Raw genomic sequence first — 21,110 nt, 5'->3', positions numbered from 1 at the left:
TGCGTAAATGCGCATTTTACTGTATGTTGTGCATTTAAAGGATTATGAAGCCTCTATGAGTGCTACGTATGCGAAAATGCCCGTATGCACAAGTATATGGTTTTAACGTCGACAAACCTGAATAAAACGTGATGTAATTTACCCACCCATAATCACATGGCGTGAGGTACTAACTCACAATGGAACACATTTATAAAAACAATATTTTTGAAGACCAGAAGATGACAATTGCAATTGTATCACTTATAGTACAGTATATCATATTTCTTAAGAAAGTTGCCTAAAGATATTTGTCTATGCTTGTGCTCCAAAATTTGTCGAAAAAGAGACATAGCATTTTCCTTAATTAAATTCACAGCACGCTTGGGCATCTTTAGTTAATGTTACTTAATGACGACAAATCAGAAGTGGAATTCATAAACTGACACTGTGAGGAAAGAGGTTGCCATCCGTCGGCGAAGAGTAGATCTTGCAACACTGTCGCAGAGTATTTGCAACATCGTCGCGAAGCGCATTGCGATCAGTGCAGCCAACTGAGTACAGCCTAATATGCAAACGGAAGGTGGGTACGGGAAGAAAGGAAAGCAAGGGAAGGGGATCACTGGTGTCAGCTGCACCGGTACGTTATGCGGTACCAGCGGCGACGAGTGAAAATGTGTACCGGACCGGGGTTCTAACGCAGAATCTGCTGCTAGCCAGGTGGGTTAGCCACTGCGCCATCCGGGCACAGCGTTATCGCAGCTGCGCCGACTACCTCGGCACACCTCACGACCGATCCACACTGCTATCGAGCTAGGCTACCTGTCTGAAGTCCCTGTCCATTCACTCCTCGTTCGCTGCTCTGAGACTCCCATAGGAGGTCGGACGTGTTTGTGCATCCGCACTGAAGAAGGTGGATCCATTTCCCAGCTGGGCCTATTGTTGTGTTGGCAGAAGAGCCAACACCGTGTTACTAGAGGGGGCCGAAATGCACGCGTTTTAGCTCACGCAAGCTGGCGTGAGGAGGGAAGGATTCCACTGCCGTGAGGTCTGGAACATGGCAAGGAATTACAATTCAGAATGCGGACGTAATTAGTTTCATACTTAACTTTAATCCATTAATGATGAACGTCGCTCTTGACGGTACATGATTCACAATATTATCTGTATTTATAGTAACTGAATATGGCGCCTTGCTAGGTCGTAGCAAATGACGTAGCTGAAGGCTATGCTTAACTGTCGTCTCTGCAAATGAGAGCGTATGTAGACAGTGAACCATCGCTAGCAAAGTCGGCTGTACAACTGGGGCGAGTGCTATGGAGTCTCTCTAGACTAGACCTGTCGTGTGGCGGCGCTCGGTCTGCAATCACTGATAGTGGCGACACGCGGGTCCTACGTATACTAACGGACCGCGGCCGATTTAAAGGCTACCACCTAGCAAGTGTGGTGTCTGGCGGTGACACCACACCTATCAATTGTATGCATGCGTGGTGTCTGTTCTTTCGGACTCTTTGTGCGAAACGGCGTTCGTTAAGCGAATCAGTTTCTTACATGTTCTTCTACAAGTTGCCCGAGTAACTCGTTATTGGAGGTGCTCAAATGGTTCAAATGGCTCTGAGCACTATGGGACTTAACTGTTGAGGTCATCAGTCCCCTAGACTTAGACCTACTTAAACCTAACTAACCTAAGGACTTCACACACATCCATGCCCGAGGCAGGATTCGAACCTGCGACCGTAGCGGTCGCGCTGTTCCACACTGTAGCGCCTAGAACCGCTCGGCCACTTCGGCCGGCTATTTCGTGTCCTTAGGGCAAGTAACGTACAGTGTTCAATGTTGTTGTGGTAGTTGCACAATATTTATACAAAGTATGAAGCAGTCGATCTTCATTTACAGGTGCTGATGCGGTTGCAAAGAGCTGTTCGATTCGTTTTCTACACGAGAATAATAAGTTTCATTTATTTACTTATCAATTCTTTTATCTATACCACTGATCTATTAAGGTGGAAAAAAGAGAAAACAAAATTGTACCGCTGTTCCAGTCGACGTCAAATACAAAGCGCCTCGACTATTCGTTTGTTGAGTCAGTTCAGAGGGCAGGAGAAGGCAAAGGCATACCATCTCCACAAGGCGGTGCCCAGTAGAGCACCGTGTGTGTTTGTTGAGTCCAGCCTGCAGGTTCTGAACAGTTTCATTTATATGCAGCACAGTGCAGGGAGAGAATCTAAGCCACTAAATCGTCGCGTAGAGCAGCGCTTGAGACAGACAGTGGACTCGCCCTAAAAAGAACAATATTTCACGTCCCCGCCAGGCTGTACAGCCCATTAGGTTTTCGGTAATTTTCCTGAATTGCTTAAGGCGAAAGCTGGGACGGATCTTCTACAGATTATAATGGCCGAAATACGTCTCCATTATTTGGCAATGTTAGCTTGAAGTATGCTTACAATAAACTCGTAGTCGACGAGATATCAGAACCTCTTTCCTTCAACACCACACCCAAGAACTTACACGTGTACCAAGCTTAAAGGACATTGCACAAAGAAACATTCGCTGTTGGATTTTGTACCAGGTATTTGTTACATTTTTATTTCTGTCTTGAGCTTGTTTAAAATGGAACTTGGAGAATAATATATACCTTCGTGCACAATAATTAATGGGAAGTTGGTCTTTGCAAATGATGGCGGAACACACGTTGAAGATTCAAGGAAGTTAACTTGAGATTCATCGACAGTAAATCAAGAAGTTAAGAGCGCCAGCGAAACACCCCACTGAGCAATTCAAGTTTTCTTTGTTACAGCACAAATTTTCGTTTTATAAATTCTGTGCTGTCTCGGCTGTTGGATATCTGCTGCATCCTCATCCAGCAGAAGTTCTGTGGTGTGCTCAACAGTGGGACCTACTGTCTGGTCAGCTTGTCTACAACCACATTTCAATATTCATCTGTATTTCTAGAATTTATTTTCATGGTGATACACACAACCCACAAGGAAAAGTAACCAACTCGACCTCGTATTTTAAAGAGAAAAAAGCACACGTACGAGATGTCAGCCGCGAAAATCGATCCCGCGCGAAAATTTGGGCCACTATTCTGACTGTACGGAGATACACCCTCTGGTACCGCGCGCCTCGGAATTTGAATCCCCGCCAGACGTCATGGACGTCGAAGACCCCTAGAGGTCTCTGTAAGCTGTGGCGGCGAGCGCCTCCTGGCCCACTGTTAGGCTGGCCGCAAGATGAGACACGGGTCCGCGAGGTGACGCGGGGTGACTCACGGTGAGTTTTTGCGAACCACACAGCTGAATGGTCCTGCCCCCGCACGTTAGAGCGCAGCGTGACGTGGCACAGTTCCTGCGCTCGGTGACCCTGCGGACCGCAGTCTCCTGTACGCAGTTCACTGCGAGGCTCACGGTGGTTCTGGCTGTCGGTAGTTCGAAATGGAAGAAAAGCTAATTGAATCCGCACGTGTTCCCAAAGTTCTGTATGATACAAGCCATGAAGATTACTTGAAAACCAAGCTGAAAGCTGAGAAGTGGGAGAAAGTGGCCAAGGAAACGGACATACGAAATGGTAAGTTGCATTGTAATTCGTTGTTAACATTCTACATTGACATTGTCAAAACTCTGTAGCAAATTTTCGTGATGTGCTCTGTCCTGGTTAAATGCTTATCAAAAAAGATGCCTAGGTTCCTTACAATATCATTCCTTACTAGCGTGTAGCCATCCATATCTACCAGTGAAAACGGAATAGATGGATTTAACCAGTTTCACCAGAGCGATGTAACACACCGTTTCGAACTCAAACTCAGAATCGGAATCCGATTTTGAACTTATATCTATTAACATAGCAGAAGTAGTCGCCACCTCTGCCAGAGCCAAAGTTCCTCAGCAAACTGCGTATTGAAACTGCGATCCAGCTTGCGACGGTTGTCGCCGTGACTCACGCTACCGTGAGGAATTTGGCGTGAGCCCCCCTGCGTTACCTCACGGCCTGCGTCTCATCTTGCGGTCCGCCTTTAGTGTGGGGGCGCCACAGTGGAACACGTGGTCCCAGCGGCCAGTAGCGCCGCCCCCGATAGCCTACTTCAGCGCCGGCCTCTCGCGCAGCCAGCCCCTCACCGCCCTACGCTTCCTCCACAGGCCGTCCTTCTTCTGCGTGAATCCCGCAGGCTCTACCGCTCCTTCCTCCGCACTCGTGACCGGGATACTCTCACCCGCCACCGGCAATTACAGCGACATATCCGGAACCTCCTTACACCAAAGAAACGCCAGGGCTGCCGCCAGACCTGCACAGGCCTCAACTTCACCCTCCCTGTCAACTCCTCCAAGTACTGGTCGGCCTTCCACCGCCTTCCTGGTGGCCATCCCACCCCTCATTACCCCATCCTCCATGACGATCGACCCTTTCCTGACAACCTCAGTAAGGCTAACCATTTTGCTTCCCACCTATCCGAGGTCTCCTCCATTCCTGACGATCACCATTTTGATTACTCCCTTTTCCCCACCGTCCTTGACCGCACTGACACCTCTGTCCCCCCGCTCGCCCCTAGCTTCCAGTACTTGGATCGGTTACCCCCCTCAGACATCAACACTCTCATCACCACACAAGACATCACACTCGTCCTCCACCGCAACACCGCCCCTGCCTATGATGGTGTCACCTACCGTCACCTCGAGGAATCCCCTCCTTCCTTCCTGTCTGTCCTTGCTACCCTGTACAATCTCCTCCTCTCCACTGGATTTTACCCCGACCTGTGGAAGACTTCCCGTGTCCTGCTGTTCCCTAAACCTAACAAACCCCCCTCTGATACCTCTTCCTAGCGTCCAATCTGCCTCACCTCTGTGTTCAGTAAGGTCTTCGAGGCCATCCTCTCTCGCCGTGTTCACCGTCACCTTAACCAGCACTGCCTCCTTCCTCTTACCCAATGTTGCTTCCGGCCTTCCTTCTCCGCCAACAACCAGCTTAACCTTACCAATCTTCTTTCCCTCCAACTTAACTCCTGTCGCTCCAATATCTTTGTTTCCCTTGATCTCCAGAATGCCTATGACCGTGTCTGGCATCCAGGGCTCCTCTTCAAACTTCAGACCTATACTCTCCCCATCAAATTCGTCCGTCTCGTTGCTTCCTTCCTCTCCCATCTTCCCTCCTATGTGACTATCCATAATTCCAACTCCCGTACTTCCTACCCCTCTGCCGGCGTGCCCCAAGGTTCTGTCCTTTCCCCTCTCCTCTCTCCTGTGCACTGCTGATATGCCCAAACCTCCCCCTCCTGTTCATCTTCTCCAGTTCGCTGATGATACCGCCTTCCTAGCCTTTTATCCTACCCTTCAATGGTCCCAACGTACCCTCCAAACCCACCTTGACCAATTCACCGCTTGGTGCAACCAGTGGTTCCTCCGTGTTAATCCCTCCAAGACCCAGGCGATCATCATAGGCCGCACCACCCGCTCCTTCCGCCTCCATGATTTCTACCTCACCATTTATAGCCGTCCTATCCACCTCACTCCTACCCTCAAATACCTTGGCCTCACACTCAACCGCCACCTCACCTGGACTCCCCATCTCCTTACCATCCAACACAAAGCTCACAACCGCCTCCTCCGCCTCCTGAAACTCCTTGCCGGTCGGACATGGGGTCTGCATCCTTCCACCATCCTTCACACCTACAAATCCTTGATCCGCCCCATCTGCTGTTATGCCAGCGTCGCTTGGATTTCTGCCCCTCCCCAGTTCTATAAAGCCCTCCAAATCCTCGAACGCCATGCACTCCGCCTCACCTTCCGCATCCGCCTTCCGTCCCCCACGCTCATCCTCTACGGCCTCATCCCCTTCCCCCACCTTATCCTTTTCCCTGAACACATCCGCACACTATATATTGTCCGTCGCCTCGATGCCCCTCACCCCCTGGTTTCTCCCATCCTCTCCACCCCCAACCAGTTGCCGCGCCTTTACCGTTGTGTCCCACCCTCTCTCCATCTCCACACCCTCCATCTCCTTTCCCAACGCAACTTCCACCGTCTACCCCTCCCGGATGATAAACTTCGCCCTGACATCTACCCTTCCTACCAACTCTAACCCCATCTTCCTGCCTCCTCCTCAGGGCTCCCTCTCCTCCCCCTCCCTCCTCCTGAGCGGCTTCCTCCTCCTACTCCCCCTCCATCTCTTGTGCCTCCTTTCAGTGTCTCTGCGCTCCCTCCTGCCCTGTCTTCCCTCTTCCTCTCCTGCCCCACGTGTCTCCTGCCTCTTCGTGAACCCCCTGATGCCCCTCCTCTCTTCATCCTGCCGCTTCCCCTGCTGCCCCATGCTCCCCCCTTCTTTTCCATCCTCTCTGACCTTTTCCCTCGGCAGGTCCCACCTGGCAGTTTTATTCTTCGTCGTGTGTGCTCCAAGTGGGTTGTAAGTGTGTTGTTCCAGAGTGTTTTTACTACTGTGGCCGACTTTTAACCTGTGCCAGCGCATTCAGTGTCTTCTCTGTGTTTTAAGAATCGCCAACTGTGTTTTTTTAACTTCCTGGTGACTTTTTTAACTGTCCCCCATGAACGTCTCCAAGTCAGTGTATATTTTACCTCCATTTTCTCCCTTACTCTGTTTTATGTTACCCTTTTTTATCAGGGGGAATGAAATCACAATAAAGAAAAAAAAAAAGCTCAGCCAGCGAGTTTACTCGTTGCGTGAATCTTGACATGTCGCCTCGACAAGAGACAGCGTGTTTACTGTTCTTTGTTTTGATTACTAGTGGACGTCTTGGATTCGTTTGGTTGTCTCTGTCACTCCGTTGCTTCTTGCATGTTGTCGTCGTAAGGTATCTCTCCATCGTCCGTCGTTGTTTCGTGTCCGTCCTTTCGGTTCGTTCGACCGTTCCGGTCGCGGTCACAACAGGTTTAGAAGTAAAGGTCTTAAAAACCCGCTCGAATTCCGTGTTCGCCTCTTTCTCCACTCCACTGCGCCCGATTAGCACCCTAGCGCGAAGTGCTGAACAGTGGAGTGCGTGCGAGGTTCGTATTTATAATGTCGGTGGACCAACAGGCGGTAGAGCGACAGCTCCAGGGGCTGTACGGAACGTCGGCCAAATTCTACATCTACATCTACATCTACATCTATACTCCGCGAGCCACCTTACGGTGTGTGGCGGAGGGTACTTATTGTACCACTATCTGATCCCCCCTTCCCTGTTCCATTCACGAATTGTGCGTGGGAAGAACGACTGCTTGTAAGTCTCCGTATTTGCTCTAATTTCTCGGATCTTTTCGTTGTGATCATTACGCGAGATATATGTGGGCGGTAGTAATACGTTGCCCATCTCTTCCCGGAATGTGCTCTCTCGTAATTTCGATAATAAACCTCTCCGTATTGCGTAACGCCTTTCTTGAAGTGTCCGCCACTGGAGCTTGTTCAGCATCTCCGTAACGCTCTCGCGCTGACTAAATGTCCCCATGACGAATCGCGCTGCTTTTCGCTGGATCATGTCTATCTCTTCTATTATTCCAACCTGGTAAGGGTCCCATACTGATGAGCAATACTCAAGAATCGGACGAACAAGCGTTTTGTAAGCTACTTCTTTCGTCGATGAGTCACATTTTCTTAGAATTCTTCCTATGAATCTCAACCTGGCGCCTGCTTTTCCCACTATTTGTTTTATGTGATCATTCCACTTCAGATCGCTCCGGATAGTAACTCCTAAGTATTTTACGGTCGTTACCGCTTCCAATGATTTACCACCTATGGCATAATCGTACTGGAATGGATTTCTGCCCCTATGTATGCGCATTATATTACATTTATCTACGTTTAGGGAAAGCTGCCAGCTGTCGCACCATTCATTAATCCTCTGCAGGTCTTCCTGGAGTATGTACGAGTCTTCTGATGTTGCTACTTTCTTGTAGACAACCGTGTCATCTGCAAATAGCCTCACGGAGCTACCGATGTTGTCAACTAAGTCATTTATGTATATTGTAAACAATAAAGGTCCTATCACGCTTCCTTGCGGTACTCCCGAAATTACCTCTACATCTGCAGATTTTGAACCGTTAAGAATGACATGTTGTGTTCTTTCTTCTAGGAAATCCTGAATCCAATCACAAACCTGGTCCGATATTCCGTAAGCTCGTATTTTTTTCACTAAACGTAAGTGCGGAACCGTATCAAATGCCTTCCTGAAGTCCAGGAATACGGCATCAATCTGCTCGCCAGTGTCTACGGCACTGTGAATTTCTTGGACAAATAGGGCGAGCTGAGTTTCACATGATCTCTGTTTGCGGAATCCATGTTGGTTATGATGAAGGAGATTTGTATTATCTAAGAACGTCATAATACGAGAACATAAAACATGTTCCATTATTCTACAACAGATTGACGTAAGCGAAATAGGCCTATAATTATTCGCATCTGATTTATGACCCTTCTTGAAAATGGGAACGACCTGCGCTTTCTTCCAGTCGCTAGGTACTTTACGTTCTTCCAGAGATCTACGATAAATTGCTGATAGAAAGGGGGCAAGTTCTTTAGCATAATCACTGTAGAATCTTAAGGGTATCTCGTCTGGTCCGGATGCTTTTCCGCTACTAAGTGATAGCAGTTGTTTTTCAATTCCGATATCGTTTATTTCAATATTTTCCATTTTGGCGTCCGTGCGACGGCTGAAGTCAGGGACCGTGTTACGATTTTCCGCAGTGAAACAGTTTCGGAACACTGAATTCAGTATTTCTGCCTTTCTTCGGTCGTCCTCTGTTTCGGTGCCATCGTGGTCAACGAGTGACTGAATAGGGGATTTAGATCCGCTTACCGATTTTACATATGACCAAAACTTTTTAGGGTTCTTGTTTAGATTGTTTGCCAATGTTTTATGTTCGAATTCGTTGAATGCTTCTCTCATTGCTCTCTTTACGCTCTTTTTCGCTTCGTTCAGCTTTTCCTTATCAGCTATGATTCGACTACTCTTAAACCTATGATGAAGCTTTCTTTGTTTCCGTAGTACCTTTCGTACATGATTGTTATACCACGGTGGATCTTTCCCCTCGCTTTGGACCTTAGTCGGTACGAACTTATCTAAGGCGTACTGGACGATGTTTTTGAATTTTTTCCATTTTTGTTCCACATCCTCTTCCTCAGAAATGAACGTTTGATGGTGGTCACTCAGATATTCTGCGATTTGTGCCCTATCACTCTTGTTAAGCAAATATATTTTCCTTCCTTTCTTGGCATTTCTTATTACACTTGTAGTCATTGATGCAACCACTGACTTATGATCACTGATACCCTCTTCTACATTGACGGAGTCGAAAAGTTCCGGTCTATTTGTTGCTATGAGGTCTAAAACGTTAGCTTCACGAGTTGGTTCTCTAACTATCTGCTCGAAGTAATTCTCGGACAAGGCAGTCAGGATAATGTCACAAGAGTCTCTGTCCCTGGCTCCAGTTCTGATTGTGTGACTATCCCATTCTATACCTGGTAGATTGAAGTCTCCCCCTATTACAATAGTATGATCACGAAACTTCTTCACGACGTTCTGCAGGTTCTCTCTGAGGCGCTCAACTACTACGGTTGCTGATGCAGGTGGTCTATAGAAGCATCCGACTATCATATCTGACCCACCTTTGATACTTAACTTAACCCAGATTATTTCACATTCGCATTCGCTAATAACTTCACTGGATATTACTGAATTCTTTACTGCTATAAATACTCCTCCACCATTGGAACTTTTATACGCTAAAGAACGAGAGTTTCTAATAAAACCGTGACTAGTAAGTGTGATTATATGGGGCTATTTGACTATCTTTTATATAAGGCAAACAAAAGTTTGTAGGCATTATTTTGTGGAATTATTCGTACCTTTCAATTTTATTGCATAACTAATAGACAACTTCACGACGGAAGACGTGCTTGATGTACACTGACATGACAAGAGCCACGAGACAGCGATGTGCTCATATGCAGATGGCGGTGGTAGCGCGTGCGCAAAGGTATAAAACGGCAGTGCAGTCATTTGTAGTTAGGTGAGTCACGTGAAAAGTTTCCCACGTGATTGAGGCAGCAGGACTGGAATTAACAGACTCTGAAAGCGGAAAGGTAGTTGGAGCAAGAGGCAGGGAGCATTCGAATTCGGAACTCGTTAGAGACTTCAATATTCTGAGATGCACAGTGTCAAGAGGGTGCCGAAAACACCCATTTTCAGGCATCACCTCTCACCACGGACAACGCAGTGGCTGATGGCCTTCACTTACCGACCGAGAACTGCGGCGTTTGCGCAGAGTTGTCAGTGCTAACAGACAAGCCACACTGAGCGAAATGCCGGCAGAAATGAATGTGGGACGCACGACGAATGTACCCGTTACGACAGTGCAGCGAAATTTGGCGTTAATGGGCTGCGGCAGCAGACGGCCGTCGCGAGTACAGCTGCTAACAGCACGACATCGCCTGTCCTGGGCTTAGGACTATATCTATTGACGCCAGAGGACTGGAAAACTGTCAACTTTTCAGATGAGTTCCGATTTCAGTTGGTAAGAGCCGATAGCATAGTTCGAGTGTGGCGCAGGGTCCACGAAGCCGTGGACACAACAGAGCACCGTGCAAGCTGATGGTAGCTCCATAATGGTGTAGGCTGTGTTTCATGGAAAGGACTGGCTCCTCTGGTCCAACTGAACCCATTATTTGATGGAAATGGTTATATTCTGCTACTTGCAGACTATCTGCAAACAACAATGGAATTTTTATGAATGGCAATGCGACAAGTCACCACGCATAAATGTTCGCGATTGGATGAAGAACATTCTGGACAATTCGAGCTAGTCATTTGACCACCCAGATCGCTGGAATGAATGGGACATAGTAGCACAAATTCCTGCATCTGCAACACTTTCGTAATTATGGACAGCTACAGAGGCGGCATGGCTCAATATTTCTGCAGCGGACTAACAACGACGTGTTGAATCCATGCGACGTCGAGGTGCTGCAATACGCCGGGCAGAAGGAGTTCCGGAACTATACTGGGAGATACACCGTGCCTTGTGACACCTCAGTGTGGAGCAGAACAGTGCACTGACGGTCGCTGCTGCCCTTTCACTACACTCACATTCACCGAACAGTGTCATTGGTACAACGGGACAGTGATGTGAAAACGAGGAAGTAAACTGACTACGAAGCCTGCTTTGAAGATGTAATTTCGTCAGATACCACTTTGCTCCTCTCTGTTGGAGAAGTGTATATAAAATGAGCCGTCGCTTTATCGAAAACTGTAAGTAAGGGAAATCTGTAGTTCGTTAGGAGAAACTTTAAATTATAAAATAAAGGGGAGATCTGTATATTGAGCAAGCAGCAAAGGAAACAAAAGAAAAATTCGGAGTAGGAATTAAAATCCATGGAGAAGAAATAAAAACTTTGAGGTTCGCCGATGACATTGTAATTCTGTCAGAGACAACAAAGAACCTGGAAGAGCAGCTGAGAGGGAATGGACAGTGTCTTGAAAGGAGGATATAAGATGAACATCAACAAAAGCAAAACGAGGATAATGGAATGTAGTCGCATTAAATCGGGTGATGCTGCGCGAATTAGATTAGGAAATGAGACGCTTAAAGTAGTAAAGGAGTTTTGCTATTTGGGAAGCAAAATAACTGATAATGGTCGACGTAGAGAGGATGTAAAATGTAGACTGGCAATGGCAAGGAAAGCGTTTCTGAAGAAGAGAAGTTTGTTAACATCGAGTATTGATTTAAGTGTCAGGAAGTCGTTTCTGAAAGTATTTGTATGGAGTATAGCTATGTATGGAAGTGAAACGTGGACGATAAATAGTTTAGACAAGAAGAGAATAGAAGCTTTCGAAATGTGGTGCTACAGAAGGATGCTGAAGATTAGATGGGTAGATCACATAACTAATGAGGAGGTATTGAATAGAATTGGGGAGAAGAGGAGTTTGTGGCACAACTTGTCTAGAAGAAGGGACCGGTTGGTAGGACATGTTCTGAGGCATCAAGGGATCACCAAGTTAGTACTGGAGCGCAGCGTGGAGGGTAAAAATCGTAGAGGGAGACCAAGTTATGAATACACTAAGAAGATTCAGAAGGATATAGGCTGCAGTAGGTACTGGGAGATGTAGAACCTTGCACAGAATAGAGTAGCATTGAGAGCTGCATCAAACCAGCCTCTGGACTGAGTACCACAATAAGAACAAAGGGGAGATCTGTACATCTGGAGTAGATAAGCTGAAAACCAGCGCACGCATCGACATTAGCTTTCTAAGACCGTCACAGTCTGATCAGATAAATTTAATAACGCGCTCAGGAACAAGACGATTCATAATGGTAATATACGGCAGTGGGGCGTTCAAGCCGCAACGGCGGTGGCACTAAAATGTTTAAAGCATATACTGGATGCGTGTTGCGAAAAATAACACATGTTACTGCAACTACAAAGCTGTGCAATGAGACAACCATACTTACCGCATGTGAAGAGTTTGTCGCTAACACCAGAGCTAGTATGGTAATGGTAGGTTTACAGAATGTGCACAGTAAGGATCAGAGTGGTCTTAATTAAAAAATCACGTCAGGTCGATGTGTTGCCAGAAAAAGGGACGAAAGGCGTCAGCAGAGCGGTACATTATGTCAGTAACAGAAAGTACAGCTTTACAATAACGCCAACCGTATTTGCGGATGGACTCTTACCGTTACCTCTCTCTGTTGGTTCCTTGGCTGGTTGGGGGGGGGGGGGGGGACAAAATAGCGAGGTCATCGGTCCCATCGGGTTAGGGAAGGATGGGGAACGAAGTTGGCCGTGCCCTTTCAGAGGAACCATCCCGGAATTTGCCTGAAGCGTTTTAGGGAAACCATGGAAAACGTATATGACGATGGCCGGACAAGGGTTTGAACCTCGTCCTCCCGAATGCGAGTCTAGTTTGCTAACCACTGCGCCACCTCGCTCTCTGTAGCTTTAAAAGAGCCGACCGGAAGTTGGGGCCGCGATTCAAACAAAGCTTGTTTCTTACGGATGATGTTACAGCACTAGCCTCATCTTCTGGAAAAATGTGAACAAAGAACATTTACGCAAGTGGCGGCAGAAGGTTTTTCCTTCGTACAAGTTGTTAGCAGAACAATTTTAATCGTGGATTCATTTTCCGTCCAGAAAAGCTTGTCAGTGCCTGAAGAGAAGAAGACAATGGGATTGCTGTATTTACGATAGCACGTCGGAGGAAGATACTGTCAACCGGTGGATGTATTTCACTTTGGAAGGATTTTGTCGGCAGCCTTACCAACTCGACACAACCTCTCGGCGTCGATGTGAACTTCAGTCTGAGTGGCAATATCCTTCAAGTGCAGTCCCTTCTTCACAGGCAGTCACGTTCACCAGTATTTCGGCGAGTCTTCTAGTACGCTTGATATCCCAACGGCTACAACAGTGACCGGCCAGATTACTTTGAACATCCAGTTTTTTGATGTTGGTAGCGTTCTTTGTTCATTCTACTTAAGTGTGCGGTTTGTAACACGTAGCTGGTGGCAGAAATCTCTTTGATCTGAACATTTTTATGTTGCGTAGCTCTATTTAATTATTAACATCGCTATTGTGCGGTATTTTCTTTAGGTTGTAAAGCTGACTGTTAAAATGAAGTACATTTACGATAGCTGCTCTATTCTTCCAGAGGAGCACCTTTGCTGTCACTTCACTGTACAGTAAGTACTTCGCGCTCGGATATTAATCAGATGCAGTAGCCCGGAGATGCTGACAAAGGATGCGCGCACGTGTTTAGAAGCTGTGATGTCAGAAGGTCGTAACTGCGTGTTAGAAGAATAATGGGCCAAATTTTGGCGCGGGGCTGATTGCTGGACCTGATATCCAACAAGTGTGCTTTTTTTCTTCTTAAAATACGAGTCGAACTGGTGACGTTTCCTTGTCAGACAAGGTTCCTAAACCATTTTACAATTACGGCTGACGATATGGTTTTAATGCAATACGGAAAGGAAGAAATAAATTGACAGGAAAGTGGTTAGGAAACGAGGCCTACATTTTTTGTCGGATGCCTATGAGTGACGATAAATTTCTACAGAAGCCCCTTTCTCCAGTGTGAACATTCAATAGCGCTGATGTTATCGTGAGGTAAATTATAGGAGTCTTTCCTCGAGCGGTATCTTCCCGACGCTGTTTCCCTGCAGCCAATCGCCGTTAATTCTTAGCCCCGGCTGACCGCTTGTGGCCGTGCGTTCTACCCTAGCCGTCTTGGGAGCCCCAGACAATATACGCTCCCAATGTTGGAGTTAATAAATATTTAGAGTTGCTTAATAGAAACAAGATGGATGGGGGCGCGGCAGGCGAACGCGCCTGATCCGCCCATTGTCGTGTAACGAGGGCGGCGCCGCCCACATGCCGCCACCAGGGGTGGGGGTTTATGCGTGAGTGGGTGAGTGTGTGTGTGTGTGTGTGTGTGTATGTGTGGGTAGTGGGGGGGGGGGGGGGGTGGAGGGGTCCGTGAAGACGTCTCCTCACGGGACGCTCCCAGACAACCAACACATCCTCTTAGGAGCAGCCGCCGATCGTGTGCCCCTCAGAATGCGGACGTTCGTGAAAAAGAAAAGACATTTATTACGCAGATTCGCTACGAAAACTGTGCAACATACATGAAGACAGAAAATGAGGGATAATTCTGCTAGAAGAAGTTGGTATGCGACATCGTTGTTGGTAGAGAGGGAACGGTAGCTATCTTACAAGCGAAACCCTCATTCAGTAGCAGTACGTTTTATTTATATTCTTAAGTTTTAATGCCTTTGACGACTCCACTACTTTGCAGTACAGTGACCTCGTAATTGTTTCATTGTTCAGTACAATGACGAATTCATTCCACATGCAGTATGTCACATTCTGCCCCGTCCGCAGCTCTGGTCTAGTGGCTAGCGGTGCCGCCTCTGGTTCACGGGGTCCCGGGTTCGATTTCCGGCCTGCTTGGGGATTTTCTCTGCCCAGAGAGGGGGTGCTTGTGCTGCCCTCATCATTCGTGACAGTGGCTAAATTGGACTGAGTAAAGAAATTGCACTGTGTGAAAAATTGGGCCTACGTATGAACGCTGATGACCGCGCAGTTGAGCGCCCAACGATACCTAGAACAATAACAAACATTCATCTCGGCCACCGCACTTACCTTCTTTGTCCAGAAGTAAAACAAAAAAATGTAGCCAACACATGTTTTTTTTTTTAAATAAAAGGGGGTAATTAACCAACGTGATAGTATTTCTTGTGACTTGGCTCGTTAAGAATGGCTCTGACTCTGAGCACTGTGGGACTTAACTACTGAGGTCATCAGTCCCCTAGAACTTAGAACTGCTTAAACCTAACTAACCTAAGGACATCACACACATCCATGCCCGAGGCAGGATTCGAACCTGCGACCGTAGCGGTCGCGCGGTTCCAAACTGACGCGCTTAGAACCGCACGGCCACACCGGCCGGCTCGTTAAGAATATATGAACACCAGGACGTCTATTTTAAACAGTACTCCATACTTCTTTATTCCGTAATCTACTTCTTGTCCTCAAGATTATTGGATGGCAGTGGTTCTTATTTGGAAGTCACGGGGCTTGGGCCATATGTACGGGGGAGTACATGTGGCACTGGTTTCTGTGTCTGGCGGGGTGTCACTGCAGAGGGCGAGTTTGCTGTAGGTACTGCGACGGGTGCACGGGAAGTCACTGATAATGTCAGTAGTGTTGCAAATGTTACAGGTAATGAAGCAGAGCAGACGTATTTATTTCCGAAGGACGCAGGTTCGCCGCCATACGTGGTGGAGCCTCCTCCTCAGAAAGAGGGTGGGAGAGAAACAGCTTGTAGGGCTAAGGGTGGAGCAGAGAAGATTGAATCCCTTCAGGAACGTGTGCCTCGGGATGAGGATCAAGTTGACGTCACTTGGAATGTTATAAGTAATGAGGATAAAGAGAGGAGATTGCTGCCAATAATGCATTGCCGCAGGCGTGTATAATCATGTGAGTAGAAGTACCTAAATTGTATTTGGTGTCATCAAGAGATAATTCACACTATAAGAGGAAGTTGATATTGATGAGGAGAGTTAGAGGAGAGCGTGACGTTGCAAGACTTATTCAATCTGTATTCAACTTTAAAGTAAAGGATATAATTGGAAGTATGGACTAGTATGACGATAGTGTAGTTCCCGATGTAGTTCTTGTATGGGCGTAGTATTAAACCCTGAGGCAATAGAAGACCAAATTTGGACTGCCGTTCCAAAACTGCGAATTAAGAAACAACCTGATAAACGAAGGATGGGGTTGAGTGTCATAAATAAGTAACTGGAACCATTTGTTGATGTAAGATTTGTTTGATGAATTCGCTGAGAACGAAAAGTTTGTAATCTTCCTTTACTATCGTTGAGTACAGTGGTGTCACAGCTGTGTGAGAGTACGAAAGAAGGTGATTGAGTAGCCCACTGTAAACAGCGATAAGAAAGTAAGGATGGATTACGAAACTACACTACTGGCCATTAAAATTGCTACACCACGAAGATCACGTGCTATTGCTGACATGAGGAAAGTTTCTAACCGACTTCTCATACACAAACAGCAGTTGACCGGCGTTGCCTGGTGAAACGTTGTTGTGAAGCCTCGTGTAAGGAGGAGAAATGCGTACCATCACGTTTCCGACTTTGATAAAGGTCGGATTGCAGCCTATTGCGATTGCGGTTTATCGTATCGCGACATTGCTGCTCGCTTTGGTCGAGATCCAATGACTGTTAGCAGAATATGGAATCGGTGGGTTCAGGAGGGTAATATGGGACGCCATGCTGGATCCCAACGGCCTCGAATCACTAGCAGTCGAGATGACAGGCATCTTATCCGCATGGCTGTAACGGATCGTGCAGCCACATCTCGATCCCTGAGTCAACATATGGGGACGTTTCCAAGACAACAAAGATCTGCACGAACAGTTCGACGACGTTTGCAGCAGCATGGTCAATCAGCTCGGAAACCATGGCAGCGGTTACTCTTGATGCTGCATCACAGACAGGAGCGCCTGCGATGGTGTACTCAATGACGAACCTGGGTGCACGAATGGCAAAACGTCATTTTTTCGGATGAATCTAGGTTCTGTTTACAGCATCATGATGATCGCATCCGTGTTTGGCGACATCGCGGTGAACGCACATTGGAAGCGTGTATTCGTCATCGCCATGGTACCCGGCGTGATGGTATGGGGTGTCATTGGTTACACGTCTCGGTCACCTCTTGTTCGCATTGACGGCACTTTGAACAGTGGACGTTACATTTCAGATGTGTTATGACCCGTGGCTCTACCCTTCATTCGATTCCTTCTAAACCCTACATTTCGGCAGGATAATCCACGACCGCATGTTGCAGGTCCTGTACGGGCCTTTCTGGATGCAGAAAATGTTCGACTGCTGCCGTGCCCAGCACATTCTCCCGATCTCTCACCAACTGAAAACGTCTGGTCAAGGTGGCCGAGCAACTGGCTCGTCACATTACGCCAGTCACTTCTCTTGATAAACTGTGGTATCGTGTTGAAGCTGCATGGGCAGCTGTACCTGTACACGCCATCCAAGCTCAATTTGATTCAATGCCCAGGTGTATCAAGACCGTTATTACGGCCAGAGGTGGTTGTTCTGGGTACTGAATTCTCAGGATCTATGCACCCAAATTGCATGAAAATGTAATCACATGTCAGTTCTAGTATAATATATTTGTCCAATGAATACCCGTTTGCCGGCCGGTGCGGCCGAGCGGTTCTAGGCGCTTCAGTCCGGAACCGCGGGATTGCTACGGTCGCAGGTTCGAATCCTGCCTCGGGCATGGATGTGTGTGATGTCCTTAGGTTAGTTAGGTTTAAGTAGTTCTAGGGGACTGACGACCTCAGATGTTAAGTCCCATAGTGCTCAGAGCCATTTGAACCATTTTGAATACCTGTTTATCATTTGCATTTCTTCTTGGTGTAGCAATTTTAATGACCAGTAGTGTACTTGGTAAACGAGACAAAGTGCGGAGCATAAGGACGACATGAGTGAGACTGTTATAGTGTTTCCTAAACAGCTATCGAAATGAGTAACTTCTAGTGGAAGGTTCGTTGTAAGAACATAGCCACTGCACCTTTTGATTTAATCTGAACTGATAAAAGAGAGAAAGAGACTGTAATGGATATGGATATCAGAAAGCAAGCGTACATCAAGATTGTCTAGAGGAACCAAACTCTAGGATGAGTTTTGTAAAGGACGAAGGATTCTTGTGTTGCAAAATCATGCACTAGAAGCAGCTGAAAGAAATCGAGATACCATTCTCAGCTATAGCAAGGGGCCGCATAAGTAGGTCAGACCAGGGCTTAAAAAATATTATTGCAAGCTGGGTTACTCACTGATACAAGAATTGGGCTACGAAGCAAGATAGTCGCTACAACGAAGAATGCAGTAGGAAGTCAGAGCCATTGCAGTGTTATGGCCCAGTTACTTTAAATCCAAACAATGGACTTGCAATAAAACAAACGTCAACCAAACCAGTATAAATAACTCTCATTTCTCATTTTTAATTCACAGGTGTTACACTCTGCCAGCCACCAATCTCGAGTAGAACCCTACAGCGGTCTACGAGTCTACAAGTCGATGTGGTTCAACCATACATCACCTCCATATTCTGACACTGTTAGCCGTGTAACTGCTGGTTGTCTCAAGCCTGATGATGTGGTCTCAGCACTCTTCATCTGGTGGGCCACCTGGAGCGCCTACATCAGCTGTCGCCACCTTTTGCCCCTGAGGTCTGGTTCCTGTCTGGTAATGTGCAACTGCACCTCCTCCACCGCCTGTGTAGGCAGACTTTGCTGTTGTGAGCTACCTTTTTCGCACAGGGTCACCGGCGCGGCCGCGCACGCCTTGGCGGTCCTCGCCTGTGCTGTAGCCTCTATCCAGTGCTGCTGACGCAGCATTTCCCCTCCTGCTGAGTCAGCAGCCTCGAGGTGGCGCCGACGCTGTCGCCACTGATCCCTCGCCTGCCGTGGCCACACTACGCCTGCTGACTACAGTGACTCCTTCGACAGGGTGACCTGTGAGTGCTGGCATCTTAGGCAACAACACAGCAGATGAACTTTGAGCAACAAATGAATGTTATTCCAATTCTGCTGATCTGAGGTCTCATTGATCGTCTGACAGGCATCCAACCAAAACTCCACTGCAATCCTCAGGTTCCTTGGTGGATTCAAAGCATCCTAATCTCGATCCATCTATTTCCACCACCCACATAGCAGCTTATCAACAAGTCCATTGTCAGTGTGTAACAAATATATGTGTAGGTATTTATATTGCTGACATTTGCAGACTAATCATTATAGCTGCTAGGAGAAGTACGTTATTAGGTTGGTTAGTACCTGCAAGTACATGTGGAAAGAGCAAGTCATTAATGGCTCGGCAGCAGGTCAGGTGTTGAAGTCTGGACACATGGACGCAAAACGGTTTGTCTATACCGACAGGCATAGTGCACTTAGTGATGCATTTATGGGCTTGCAGAAAACATCACATCATGCAGTTGCAGCGTATTTGTGGGAAGACTGTCCGACACAGAGAAAACGCAGCCAACGCACTGACGTGAGGTATGTATTAGGTACCATGTATAAAAATATCTGCACTTATATTCCTTACACTGCGTGCACTGAAAAAATGCGTGTGATGGGCCGAATGGAGGCATGAAGCTGGAAAGAGCAATGCACAACAGCCACTGATATATTCGTGGCAGTGTTGCACACTGCTGCTAGATGCTGCACTAGGGCTCGTATGGCACCTCGTCTTTTAGTGAAAGTAGTAGTTCCAATACATCGTGGACATTGGTGGCTAATAGGTATACATTCTGGGTAAATATGGGAGTGCGAAATTAATAGAACCTGCTGTATAAGAAGTGCGCTTATCAACATATTTATAAAACTTCAGCCGCTGTCAATAACAATAATAATAATATGCATAACTGGTCTGAAGAAAGGAAGAATAGTTTTGTGGAATTTTTTCGCTCTGTGCATAATTAAGTACAGTTTATGGCAAGAGCAAAGCTTAAATCAGGATGGTCGGATGAGGGTTCGAACCGTCATCCTCCCGACTGTGAGTCCAGAGTGCGTATTTTTGACAGTAATATCAGAATCACTCGAGAGGCTGAACACCAGTAAAAGATTTCAGTAAAGTGCCGCCTTGTGAATTTTCTAGCAGTTTAATAAGTTGCATTAATTTTTATGTTCATTTCCTGTGTAATTACAGTAACAGTTCTGGTACAGTGATTGTTTGCTAGGCTAGAGGTAAGGACTAGCAATATGGGACCAATATTTTAAACTGAGTCATTTTGTTTTGCAGGCAGATGGTGCATGTATATTTAATTGAAAGTGGACTTCTTTCTCGCAGGAGAACTGTTTAATGTTCCGTCTACTCTGAATGTGACATCGTGTAGTTTCAGCTCCAAATATCTCTGTTCAAAAACAAATGTTCACATAGTGAAACGCCTGGTTAAATCCGCAGGACAGAACAGGCAGTTGGAATTGTGGAAAGGGGTCAAAACTGAGCGGCTGTCAGTTACACTCGAATACACATAACTCTATTTAGTTGCCCAGACATTACAGCTCAAATTTCCGAGCTTAACTATCGACTGAATATGTCACACAATCTTGTGGCTTAAGGGCAGAACCTCTTTAATTTTTAAAACGGCTGTAGGCCCATGATTTAAAACACAACTCCAATAAATTTTCAAAAGGGAGAAAGCTCAAGGTTTTATCCTTAGGTAATATTTCAAATGAGGCTGAAGGACCAAACAATCTAAGACTTAGCAAGTAAGGAATTTTAATTTTAAGACGGCTGAAGGTCCATGATTGAAAAACACAACTACAATAAATTTTTAAAGGGCAGAAGGCCCAAAGCTTTATCCAAAACATTTTAAATGAGGCTGAAAGCCCAAACAATTTAAGACTTAACAAGTATGGAATTTTAATTTTAAGATTAAAAACACAACTACAATGAATTTTCAGAAGGCAGACACCCCAAAGCTTTACCCAAAAAAATATTTCAAAAGAGACTGAAGGCCCAAACAATGCAAAACTTGGCAAGTAAGGAACATTCGATTTTAGAGCGGCTGAAGGCCCATTATTTAAAACCCAACTAAAAGCATACAAATTCCAACCA

The sequence above is a fragment of the Schistocerca nitens genome, chromosome 5 (genome assembly GCF_023898315.1).
Source record: "Schistocerca nitens isolate TAMUIC-IGC-003100 chromosome 5, iqSchNite1.1, whole genome shotgun sequence".
Taxonomy (NCBI): domain Eukaryota; kingdom Metazoa; phylum Arthropoda; class Insecta; order Orthoptera; family Acrididae; genus Schistocerca; species Schistocerca nitens.
This window is presented reverse-complemented; position numbering follows the sequence as displayed.